The following is a 13,688-nucleotide window of genomic DNA, read 5'->3' as shown; positions in this document are numbered from 1 at the left end:
TTGACTTAGTTTTCTGATGCTAATATTTCTACGGTATTGTACACAAACCACTGAATATCCCTAAACACTCTTTCTATAAACTATTATGTCAACATTTCATAACCTTGAACCATTACTCATGAAACCGATTTGACTAGCTAACACATCAGACTAGAAAGTATCTATGACTCTAGGTCAGTTACTTGTTGGACCACAGATATATAAGAGGAAACCTGTAGATTCTACTTAATAAAGTAGAATGAGAGTTAGAAATTCTCAAAGTTAAAAAATAATATTTAAAAAATTCTACTAAAACCCCCTGACTAGTAATATATTGCTAAGTTACACTTCAGTTATCTTATATAATAAACAACCTAGTTTAAAATTTATTTGATAGAGGTTTGAAGGTTCTATAGAGAGTTAGTGAGTGTCAATTCTATTTGGTTTACTTTCAAATGTTTTTTAAAAACTGGCTTACAATATTTAAGAAACTTAAGATATTGTGTGTCTAATTAATACACATTTTAGGTAGCATTTTAATAATTTTTAAGGATAAATTCAGAACTCATTAATTTCTAAATTTTAAATGATTTTGCACTGGCTATGTTCTTTCTTGGATGAGTAGTTCCTCTAGTAAGTACCCTAATATTAGTCTGTCTCTTGAATTTTTAAACCGACTTATTAAAAGAAAAGGCTTGAGTGAGAAAAATCATACAATTAGAAAGCCATCCTTTCCACTTACTATTGAGCTAACAATGTAAGTCTAATATTTAATGTTATTAACAATGCCTACAGTCAAAGGTTTATGATTAAATGAAGGATACAAAAGGACTGCCATTTTTAAAACATCACTTATTTTTTTTAGAAGAATGTGAATCAAAGACTAGAATTAAAGCCCCAGAGAAAATTTCATTTAAGCATATTTGAATTTCTTTTCAGTTCCATTTCACCCTCGGTTTTTTTCCTCCCCTTCTGATAAACTTTTGCCCTCTAGCCTGCCGTGAAAGGAACAATGAAGCAGCCACCCATGTTCCCTAAATTCTGTAAGTGACTCTTCCTGAGTTATTATCCTTCAGCTTCTATAAGGAGCATGAAAAATCTCCTTTCTACCGCTCCCTCCAGGAATCCAGCGCAAAGCATTGCACTTGATGTCTTGTAGAGCGGAAATCAAGAAACATAGGGCCCATCTGTGTACATCTTGCATGCTGAATGGAAAACATCATCCCCCTTATAAATTAACGAGAAGCCTTTATCTGGCCAAGGCTCTTTTCCCACACAATGTAAGTAATGTGGCAGAGATCTGAGACTTCCATGAAATGCCTGCCCCAGTCTGGCCTCTTCTAGTGTTAAAGAAGAATGGGAACCTGGACAATTTTCAGGGATTTATTTAGGCCATGAATCTGCTTGCTGGGCTGGTGAAACCTTTGTGCTTTAAGTTTTCAGCTTTTCATCAAAAGAAGAAGAAAGGAAAAGAAAAAAGAAAAAATCGAAAGCAACAGATTTAATTTCAAGATTAAATATTTGATACTGATTTTCTCTCTTTCCCTCTCCTTTTTTGTCAAGAAGCTGAACTTATTTTCATATATAATTTTTCTGCTTCTTCAACTCATTAGCTTAGGAATCCAGAACAGATTTTTATATAAAGAATCAGGCTTCAAGTCCTAAAGACTTCAGTGATTCTATAAGGTGATAAAAACCTATATCCAAAACATGCATACTCACTACCTTCTAATTAGCTGGAAATTCTTAGGAAATCCAGAGTTTTGCCAGGCATCATTGGTGTGAGATTCCTAGTGTAGTATTTACTAGCATATGAAGTTATTCATTACCTAAGCAGAAGCAAAATCTGCTGGAGCACACACTGGAGGAGGAATATGTATTTAACCTGCTAACTAACAAAGGTGCGTGCTTTACAGAATACATACCTGGATATCTTCTGTGAAAAATACTTCCCCATTTTATCTGGTCTTCCACCCACAGGCCTGCCTTTTCCTTTTAATTAGCCAAATTCCCATTCCTGACCTTTTCTCTTTTTACTCTGTTTACTCACTCTGGATGCATCTTTTCTCTTCTGCTGCAATAAGTCCTTGAAACTGCCTCCTAATTAACACATGGTAGATCTCCTCTATAAAAATATGTATTTGCTAAATTATACACAGGCGTTTTGTTCTGTAAATCTCCAAGGCGGTAAAGGGTCTCTATTATCTGTCACTTATATATGACAGTAAAGTTAATTACAATTGCCCTATCACCTGAGGCATTGTTCTGTCTGTCATTATTAGTTATTCATGTACATCCATGCTATAAAGTTCTGTGGATAAGCCCATGTTTTCCTTTTGAAAAGGAAGGTGCCAGTACTCTGTTATTTCTTCCTACTCTATCTTTCACCGATATCTGAGATAGAAATGAAAAGATTAAAAAAAAAGTTCTTGGAATAAATCTATTAATTTAAAGGCATTTCTCCCAGTGATTTTTTTTTTCTTTCCTTCAACAGTGGGTCATGCTAAACATTGATTTACAGAAAACCAGCTGTACCTGCATCTGTAACTGTTTTGTGCCATCATTTTGTCTTAGATATTATAGCTTCCATAAAAGTTACTTATTAATATGGCAGAACTTGAGATGATATTGCTTAATTAGTGAATATAGTACAAACTGACTTAGTTTTAAGATACCAAAACTTTTACTACATAGCAATGCATAGACCAGTGAATATCCCCAACCATTCTGTATATAAGCTTATTGCGGCAGCACTGTAAACAAATATAGCATAATTGGAATTTCACATCATATCTTCATGATCCATAATTCCATGGTTGCAGAAGCCTGGTTTCAGCGTTATTCTTCTGTGTTGTTTTCTCTAACTTCCAAGGCATGAGTAACCCAAAATTAAATGATAAGTGCCCAAGGACAGAGCAACCAAAATGAAAGGGGAAGGTGATTTCCAAGTAGCAAACTCTGTCAGTGTGAAATTATATTATACATCTAGCTATTCTGTCAAAGCTGAGCTCTTCACTCAATGACAGACTTGTTTGCAAATATTACCCTATCTTGGGAAGTGCAGTTAAGGGTGTTAGGGACTAAAATGAATACCTTGTGAAACTCAGAGCACGTTCTTTTTCTGGTTGAAAAACTTGTAGTGATTTATTCCAGTCTTTAACTTTAATATAAAATATTGGAGTTGAGGCAACTGGGCGTCTCAGTCGACTAAGCATCCAACTTTGGCTCAGGTCATGATTCACAGTTCATGAGTTCAGGCTCTGTGTCAGGCTCTGTGCAGACAGCTCAGAGCCCAGAACCTACTTTGGATTCTGTGTCTCCCTACGTTCCTCTGCTTGTGTGCATTCTCTTTCTCTCTCTCTCTCTCAAAAATATGTAAATCTTAAGAAAAACTAAAAAAATTGCAGTCAAGTTTTAAATTTGGTTTAAAACATACATTTTTTAGGACACTACATACATTTTACCATGACATAAATAACATTAGCATTTGATAGGCATAAACACCCCTAATTTTTAAAATTATTATTAAAATTACAGCATTTTAATTAAATAAAAAGTGGCAGAGGAAGCAATAATGTGATAATTGCATATTAACCAAAAAGCAGTTTTTAGGTTTCTCCTTTGGGTGTAGTAATATAAAAAAATTCTAAATTTATATTCATCTTCTCATGGAATTACTTCCAAGTTACTTCTAATTAAGACAAAAGCTAAAGCTACAAAACAATTCAGAATAAGAGTGTGAAATTATGTTGCAAAATTAAATGAATTTCTTGTAGGCTAATAAGTTTGCCATATAATTAGATTAAAAATGAATACCAAATATACAATATCTATTTCTATACTTATTTTCAAGCAAAAATCCCAAGATAAATCATACAAGCATAATTAAAATATGCGTTGAACAGAGTATACTGAAGGAAATGAAAACCTATTAGTTGTTAAGGATTTAAAGTGTTGTATAGCCCAGGAAAGGAAATTCCATATTGTGAATCATCTAACACAATGATAAAAAGGAAGTATGTGTTGATAAAACTTACTCGATAGCAGAAACTTTTCCCAAAGAGGAATTTTATTAAATCAAGTGGATAAGAAAGAGTCTTTGACAATCATGTGTGCCTCCTAACTCGGACAGCCAAATAAAACTTATACAAACATGGGCTAAGCAAGGTTTGGTCTAATTTAATTACTGTTAGTCTCATTTAGATGGAAGATGAGTAGATAATAATGGTATTATCATTGGCAAAAAAAAATGCCTGAAAAGTTCCAAATTAATAAACTTGATTTTCTATTAATAAACAAGTCATATGTTGGGGACCTGGGTGGCTCAGTTGGTTGAGTGTCCTGACTCCTGGTTTCAGCTCAGATCATGATCTCGCGTTTCATGGGTTCAAACCCTGCACTGGGCTCTGCACTGGCAGTACAGAGCCTGCTTAGGATTCTCTCTCTTGCTGTCTCTCTTCCCCTCACCCACTCGCTCTGTCTCTGTCTCTCTCAAAATAAGTAAATTAATTTAAAAAATAAGCCATATATATTTACTTACATACCTATACCTATATATGAAATTAATTTGTCTTTGAAGTTTGAATTAGTGTGTTTTCAAGGTCTCATAAAATGCATTTTAATTTCTCTTTAACTTTTTCTGAAAAGGTGAAAAAATCTCTTAAATACCTTAGCTATAAAAAAAAAGATTTATATGTTAGAAAAGTTTGCTGTCTTTTATCAAGACTGATTGACATTTGCATGCATACGGTTTTCTTTTTATGAACATGTGATTGAGTTTTGGAAAGCTCTGAAAAACTACATAAATAATTACACAAGAATAATGAATAATGATGTTTTCCTCACATGCACATTTACCATGCATTTATTCTAGAGTACCAAACACATTATCCCCTTCCAGGAATACATGTAGCCACACGTTTGTTGAACCATGGTCAAGACCAGTATCTTGAAGTTTTTGTATGAAGATTAGTCTTAAGACACTGAAGGTATATTTAAGCACTCTCCTTTAATAATGGGAGATGTTTTTCAAATCAGATGTTTTTATTGATATAATTCATACAATATCTTTTTACTTTCAAGAATTACTTGTTTCTGTTAAGATTCTTAGGCAGCAGATCTAAAACCAAAGAAAGAAATCATTCCTCTCTATGGACTACAAAAAGCATAGATTTGTACTTAAGTGCTTTGAGCTAGTGAAATGCAATTGCCACCTTTCCCTAAGCAATGTTAGGCAAATCACATAAACTCCACTCCCAGGTTCCTTATCCTTCAAATGAAGATGTGTCATTTACCTCACAGGATTATTGTGAAGAGTTCATGAGAACACATATATTCTTTTTGCAAACTGTAAAGAGGCTATTTGAATGTGAAATATTTTAAGTGTCTTGGCTGTAGAAATGTGAAAGATTCCCAACATTTATGGGGAAAAGTGTTGACTTTTCTGAGATAAGGGTGTGTTGAGAAGGGAGTATGTGGCTTTGCCAGTTCTGTAACTGGAAACGTAGATTGTGAGCCAAGACTTCGGCATAAGGGAGATGACAAATGTGAATGCAGCAACTGGCATGAAAAAAAAAACAAAACATAGTGATGAGATTTTATTTTATTGTTGATAGAATAATATTTTCTTGGGAATTAGGTTCATTTTCTCTCTATGAATGCCATACTCTCATAGAGCGGGTATTTATACAAATTGATTAAATTACAAAGACCTCATTCTGGACCATGACGACTTAAAGGGAACATGAGAAAGTTGGAGAGATTTCTAAGGAGAGCCGTAAATACAATTAAAGTGGGACCTATGGGGACAAGGTTCTGGGATTATTTAGTTTTCTAGGGACAAGGCTATATGTGGAAATGTGGGAATGTGTAATATACTAAGGATGAAAGAACATCTGTTTTTTATGTCTAAGAAAAATCTAAAAGGAACTGGGCTTAAGCTATAGGATAACAAATTTAAATTAGCAACAAGAAAGAATTTCCTGACCGTCAGGGTTGTTGGGTATTCAAGGACTTGCTGGAATCTCCTTTGCACATCTTTGAAAAAGTGTTTCCATTAAAATAGAATGGTGTAGGTGTTAACCTTCCTGAATGTAGAACAATAAATCAGATAGTTTTGTTTTTTTTAAAGTAGGCTTCATGCCCAGTGCAGAGCCCAGTGCCGGGCTTGAACTCAAGACTCTGAGATCAGGACCTGAGCTGAGATCATGAGTCGGATGCTTAACCAACTGAGTCATCCAGGTGCCTGGATCAGATAATTTTAAAATAACAGTTCTAATTCCCTGATTCTTAAGTATTGTTACTCTGGTAAAACAAAAGAGAACTCTGGCAAAACTTGTCCTATATTATATCATTGTACAATGACTTAATTATTTCTTGGAATAGTTTAGAATGTTTAAAAAGATATAATGGAAGACTCCTTAGAAATTCTCTGAATTCTTTCAATTCTGGAGTCACATAGAATAGGATATACAAATTGTGGGAAAGACCATTATCGATTCATAAAATGCTTATTTCTTGTTTTTCCTATGCTAGACGAAATTGCTCTGACTGCTTTGATCTGATGTGTTACAATATGTTCGAGTTCCAGACAATAGAACGTGAATGGGATAGATGTTATGTGTGCTGTTTGGGGGCCTTTTAAGGAAGGGTGTGCCCACTCTTACTCTGGTTCCCATTCTTCCACCTGTAAGCAGACCCTGATGAGGTGCTAAGGGATGACTGAGCCACAAGTTGGCCGGGGCCTGAGTCTCTGCGTTTCCATATGGAGGGTCACCTGCTACCTGGGAACATCTATCTCAGTCTGTTATGCAAATGAGAAAGAAACTTTTATTTGAATAATTCTGCGTGTTTTAGATTTGTTTCTTCTGCAGACTTGAACGAGACATTGAGTAGCCAGGCCCATCTTATTGTAGTTATTTATTCTCTGATCATGGGCAAACATTTTTCTTCTCCTGTTTTGGGTTCTCTTCCATAAAACAGAACAATGAAGTCATTCTTTGTGTGTGTGTGTGTGTGTGTGTGTCTATGTGTGTCCTGGAATGATGAATGATGTTACATCTTGAATTGTAGTTTTATTATTTAACCTAAAGTATGAAAAGATTTTTATAGTAGATGAATAATACCAGAATGCATTTGTTGTAATATGGAGATTTATAACCCACTTTGCTCTATCTTGAAAGAAAAACAAAGGAAAAATCTTTAAATTATAGGAAGAGGGCCAAAGATTTACTATAAAGAATTGTTAACAAATGAATTCTTCAAACTCTGTTAAAAATATGTTGTCTTTTTTACTGAAAAGGTTTTCTTCAGTATACTTAATAATGGTTATTCATACGAAAGCTGTATTTTAGTTCCATCTCTAAATTAGAATTTTACCTTTCATTTTTTTTTTTTTAACTAGGAATGATTTCAACTACTACCTTTACAGAGAAAAACCCATTTGCATGATAGTTAACTATGTTTCTGTGAAATTGAAGTATAAACTATAGGAGATTTAGTGAATTTTCTGATTATTCTTCCTGTGTATGGACACTGGAGGTCACAAATATGTAGAAATATTTGTATGCTAATTACTGGAGTAGAATACTCTTCCACGTCTTATTCAGGATTGTGAAAACCAGTAAAGAAATTTAATAAATGTGGGTCTATATCTAGTTTCAGATAAAGATATGGGACCTTATCTTATGATAAAAGTATATAATAAATCATCTCATAATCTCTTCTGGCTGCCTAGCTCTATTTGAAATCAAATCATTCATTAATTTGGAGGTAATATTGTGTGTTATTAGGAGCGCGGGCTGTGGAACTGGAATAACGGAGTTTAAATTCTGGCTCTACTGTTTCCTGACTTTTGGACCTACAGAAGCATTTCACTTTAGCTATCTGTTCTCAGATCTTTATCTTTCAAATGAGGGCTATAATGGTACCTCCTTTATATAGTGTTGTGTGATATAACACCTTAGGGCCTGGTACACAGAAAACAATCAGGAAACTGTAACTATTACTCAATAAATATGTATTGATTATCTGCTATAGTAAAAACTACAATATATTAAATCTCATTATTTGTCAGACAATGTACTTGACCCTTTAAAAGTTGACTCAATAAATTCGAACAACCCCTCTGTGAGGTAGATATATTATGTTAATTGCACCAGTGGAATAACTACAACTCTGAGAGGTTAAGTAACTTGCCCAGAGTCACACAGTTAGCAAATAGCAAAGCTAGAACTTAAAATCAAGTATGCTAAACCCCAAAGTACTGTACATTGAATAACAGGGTAGGTGCAAAGATAAAAGTGATGTAGCCCAGAAGAAATTAGTTTAGTCATGGCAGAAATATTAAAAAGTATATATCTTGCTGAGCATTAAAAATATCAATGATGTGCTATGGGAAAAAACCGATTTGTTTTTCCATTGCAGTTATTACAAAGTGGTATGTTTTCCTGACATTGGTTGGTTAGAGATTGTTGCTAATAAGATAATTGTTGAGGCTGAATCATTGACTGTCTACTTTATGTTCCTTAAGACCATTTTCTGTGCTTGCACTAGCACTTCCAATTGTTTCATGAGTATATGTCTTGAGTCCAAAAAGACCAATGTACGTATTTATCAGTGGAAATGAGCAAGGACATCACTGCTATTGGAAAAGCCACTTGATATGGACAAGTATGTCAAGAGTGGAATACTCAGATGAACGTAGATTTGTCACTTATGACCCAGACCTGACACTGGGACTAACGTGGATTCTAGATCAAGATGACAGTTATAGGTCTCTGCTTACACACTCCTGGTTTGTGCAAAAATTTCTTGCCACTTAATTTGATCCCTCTGCCTGCATTTGAGCTAAGATAAATTTAGTCATTTCTTCAGCTAAATTATTCAGGGAGGTGAAAGTGTTAGTGGCATTAGTTAATCATAGAATTATAAAGTCAGAAGAGACCTCAGGAATCATCTGACCCAGTGTCCTCACAGTGAGGGTACTGAGACCTAGAGAGAGTCAATAGATTAATTTGGGTCATACGGTCTGTTGTGTGCAGAGCTGGGTACAAAAGCTAGAGCTTATCATTTTGCTCACATGCCATATCACATTAGGGAACAAGTCCCATTATTGATTCTATTTATTATTTCTGATATCCAAAACCTCTTCTACATTTTCATTGTCTCTGCCCTTGTTTTAGGTGCAACAGAGAAGCTAGTTGGGTGTGGGTTAGAGAGAACAGAAATGGCTAAAATTAGCAAGACTGTTTTAGTTTATAAAGTCAGGCCAGTACTAGCTTCATCTTAAGCTGGCCTTAGTGGAGCAAGTCCCTCTCGTGCAGCAGGAAGGCTTTCCCCCTTTGGATTGGAGCTGGGGCTTGGCTCTAGCTTCAGTCAGGTTCTGCACTGGGTCCGTTACCTCTGTAAAAAATTGGTGAGAGAGGAGCGCCTGGGTGGCGCAGTCGGTTAAGTGTCCAACTTCAGCTCAGGTCATGATCTCACAGTTTGTGAGTTTGAGCCCCACGTCAGGCTCTGAGCCTGGAGTCTACTTTGGATCTTTGTCTCCCTCTCTCCCTGCCCCACCCCTGCTCATACTCTATCTCTGTATCTTTCAAAAATAAACTAAAAAAAATTGTTGAGAGAAACTTCTTTTAAGACAAGAGAAGGAAGATGGTGAGGAGAAGTTGAAACAAAATTTTAGAATTTAAAGCTATCAGGAACCTTAGAAATCAACTCATCTTGCGGTCTCATTTTACAGAGGATAAAAGTCAAGTCCTGGATGAGTTGAGTGACTTTTGAGGCCTTACAGAATAGGGCTAGAATTGGGTTCCTCATTCTTAGTGACTCCTTCATTATCATAGAGCCACAGTTGGTAAATTTACTGAGCACGTATTTTGTGCCTGGCGTTATGCTAATGCATGTGTAAGATAATATACATTACACCATATAGCATTAAACTCTTAAGGATGACCCCACCTGACAGTGGAATATATTGAGGCCTAGAGAGTTTAAATAACCTTCTTAATATCATATAATTAGTAAAGAGAAGAACTAGGATTCCAATATGGGCCTTGTCAAGAGCTCTGGAGTTTGAGAATAACTTCCTTGCAAACTAAACAAATTAGCCTTTGTCACGGACGCTGAAAGAAGACTTGAAACACTTGGATCAGAGTCAGAGGACTTTTTATTCATTTTAACAACAGTTCTCATCGTGTCAGCATTGAAGAACCCCGTTCCCATGGTATGGTGAGAAGAGGGCTGGGCGTCACTTGCACATGCAGTGAGCTGCGTTATAGGACAGGAACCCTGAGCCGAGGAAGCAGATCTTCTGTAACAGACAGTAAGCCTGGGTAGCTTTTACTCTGGAGAGAAATGCTGTCTCTCAGTCTTCCAAGGATGTTTGCTATTTAATCACGCTTGCTAAGATAGTTCAGAACAAAGTCAGTACCGTAGCTTGAAAGACGTGCAGAAATGTGAGAGACCCAAGGAGAATTGTCTCCCAATATACCTTGACTGTAAGACTCGTGTTATCAACCCCTGTACCACACCGATTTGGTAGCAAGGCAGTCAGCAGGAAAATATATTGAAATGGTTTGCTGTTGAGTTGGAAGTATTTCAGTAATATAAATTTCCTCCATTGTAGTGACATGGAGAGTCAGGCCATTAAACCTTGGGATAAATCACACTGAGTGAGGTAAATATAGAGCCACAGATGTATAATTGGGGCTGGGTTTTTAAAACTTACCCTGTTTTTAGGCCTTGCCCCCTCCCCTACTTACTTTGCAAACTACTTGAAAGGGAAAGAGAAGATGAACTCTAAGCTCAGTTTGAAAAGAACAGCATCTCTAGGCTTTACATTGTGTGCAGATGTCATTGCATGTCAGTCTTCATAGCTCGTTGCTCAGGCCACTTGAGTCTGTTCATAACATCAAAAGGGATGTAGCTACCAAGGTGGAAAGGGCAGTGGGTCTCCTGAGTTTAAATAAATTCTGCTTACTCGCTGGTGTCCTTGTATAAGTTTCACCCCTGTCTCTGGGAGTTTCATTAGCTCTAAGATGAGGGTGACCCTTGTCAAACTCATAGGACAGTACCTGGCCAGTAGTAAGCAGTCAGTTAGCATTAGTTATTATTATTAAAAGTAGCAGAAATTTGACATGGCTAAAAGAAATACCGAGAGATGCTTTTAATACCCGGAAACTACATAAGAAATATAACTTTGGGCTAAAATCAGCACAAGGAGGAATTTTAAATTGACAAGGCGAATTTTTATTATTTAAAAATGTAGAAATAATATTTGTGATGATAATGTTAAAGTGGCTGCCTTTAAATCCCAGAATGAAACTCAACTACTTTCATTTATGCTTTTCCCCCAAAAGGAACTCTTTTGTTAAGCCTCACTTAGTCCATCTTAAAGCACCTTTCAGTCAAAAACAGCTTCTCATTAAGGGAAAAATGATTATTAACATCCTCATTTTGCTTCCTCTCGTGAATTATTTGCATTCAGAAATGGCATGGCATTAGTTTCAGGGTAAATGCAAATATTACAGCGGGATTTCTCACCAAGCTCTTTTTTATTATTAGCTCTTTTTATGTACTCCATTTATTATTCCCTCATCATTTTTCACATTGTATTAAAATGTTAGATTTCTTAAAATAATAATATTTCTTTCATTTGGTAATTGTCTCAGCCCTGTCTACAATAGTCTACATCACAGAGTGCCCATCTATAATTTGGAATGGCTTATAATGACTGTTCGTCTTTGCTTCGGGGAGGTCCAGGAATTAGCTATCACGGTAACTGAATCCCCTCTCTCCCACTGAGAATGTGATTACTCCAGGTGAGGTTCATGGGCTTGGGAAAGAGGGCGGTGGTGTGAGAAAGGCTTCTGCTGTGCGTGCTCACAGTATATTTACAGTCTGGGGCTTGAAGATAAATTAAGATTTTTTTCCTCCTCAGCTATGAGCAGTGTCCATCTCCAATGCTTTTTAAATACAATAGCTCACACTTTAGTTTTCTATTGACGTCCTGAAGTTGTTTTATATGAAACCTTTGTTTGCTGCTTCCAGTGGCCTCCCTGTGAGGAGTGAATGAATTAGGAGGTCAAGTTTCTTAGTCCAGGGGCAGTGGTTAGAGCTTGGCTGGAGTGGAATCAGGGAATCGAGTATATTTTCCTCCACGGTCTGCCTTGATAAACTGATTATAATTATTTTGTTTCTCTCTGATCGTTAAAAAAAAGTAATAGATCTGACTAATAAAACAAAACTAATAAAATCATTTGATCATTTTGATTCACTGCACTTCACTGTACCAAGCCTCCCTGTTGACTCACAAATTGTTGCTGTCAAATCATTTGATATGTGTTTCTTTTGGATATGACTTAACATCTCCTTTTCTCTCCCCTTGTTACTGTCCATCATTTCCCTTCTTCCTTCCAGGGAGCAGGGGGATGATCAATGATCAAGTCTTAAAGCGAGCTATTCAGTAGATCATACAAATGTGTCTGTTCTTCAGATGGCACGCTATGTGGCATCTAGCTGTTTCTAAGGCTCTTACTGTAGGACCTACTGCTCGGGGCCTCACGAGCTAGAGAGTATAGTACTTAGTTTCTGCACTTTTGTTGCGTGATATGCAAATTTTTACTTTGTAGAGGATGAGATGAGACAGTATTACTTGCCCACAACCCAGAAGTCAGTAACAGGAGCACACGTCCAACTCAGAGTTGTGCTAGAACAGGCCTGCAGTTAGACCAGTTCGTCCACATATTTAATGTCTACCTTGCGCCAATTTTGTTAAAACTCCTCTAGCGAGTAGTGGGTTAGCATATACCAGCTGCATTTGGCGGGAGGGAAAATGCAGATACAGTGCTTCTCACAACTGCTAACGGGCTATTGGGTGGCGTATATCATTCAGTATAAAGCATGTAATATTTGTTCTCAGTTGTTATGTTGTGTCCAGCACTTTGCTAAGTACCCTACAGACATTATTTTATTGGTTGAAAATCAAAGACGTTAATCACAGTTGCCCAACTTTTTCATGCCGTGGAACACCTAGCATGTTCTAGCAGTGTGGTGTGCTGAGGAAAGCGGATGAGGATGCTTGCTATTAGAGCCAGTCAACCAAAGGTCCCGGGCAGGCCCAGGTCTGGGCAGACCTGCAACCCATTCACAGCAGAGCAAGGTGCATGTGATGGGAATTTGCATATCACCCTTATTGATGAGATTTTATCTTCTTTGGTGGTGGGGGTGGGTGGGTGCTATTTGTATTCTTTCTGAAATCATTGATTTAAATGCTTGGCCTTTCTTTCTCCCTAAACACAAGTCCCCTCTAATTGACTCTGGAAACTGATTTTAGGGTGTAGAGAGGATAAGGTGACAGACTCTGGACTCAGACTTCCTGGGTTCGTGTACCAGCACTGTTGTTGCACTCCTTTCGTGTTTGTATTCTGCTTCTTGTTAACTGGGACTACCGGCAAGTTACCCATTTTTCCCTTATGTGGTCATTGGAATAGAACTACCCCTTGGGTTTGTTATGAAACCGTAACCTGTAAACCACTGAGAATAGTGACTGTTACACAAGAAACACTCATAAATGTAAACTATTTATTGTATTATGAATATTAGCTTTTTGTTACGTATTTACAGATTTTTTTTCCAATTTATCTTCTTCTTGTCAGCTTTATTTGTGACGTTTTTAATATATATAACTTTTGGTGATGGATGACTTTGAA

At 36.6% G+C, this 13,688-nt stretch overlaps 1 long non-coding RNA gene across 1 annotated transcript in view; it reads left to right on the top strand.

Annotated features, from left to right (window-relative positions):
• LOC115299176 overlaps positions 1–13,688 on the top strand; it is a 60,810-nt gene that overhangs the window by 31,190 nt on the left and 15,932 nt on the right. The gene's annotated exons all lie outside the window — the stretch shown is intronic.

Source organism: Suricata suricatta, chromosome 8, assembly GCF_006229205.1.
Source record: "Suricata suricatta isolate VVHF042 chromosome 8, meerkat_22Aug2017_6uvM2_HiC, whole genome shotgun sequence".
Taxonomy (NCBI): Eukaryota; Metazoa; Chordata; class Mammalia; order Carnivora; family Herpestidae; genus Suricata; species Suricata suricatta.
The sequence above is the reverse complement of the archived record's forward strand: the minus strand, read 5'-3'. Positions and strand labels throughout refer to the sequence as shown.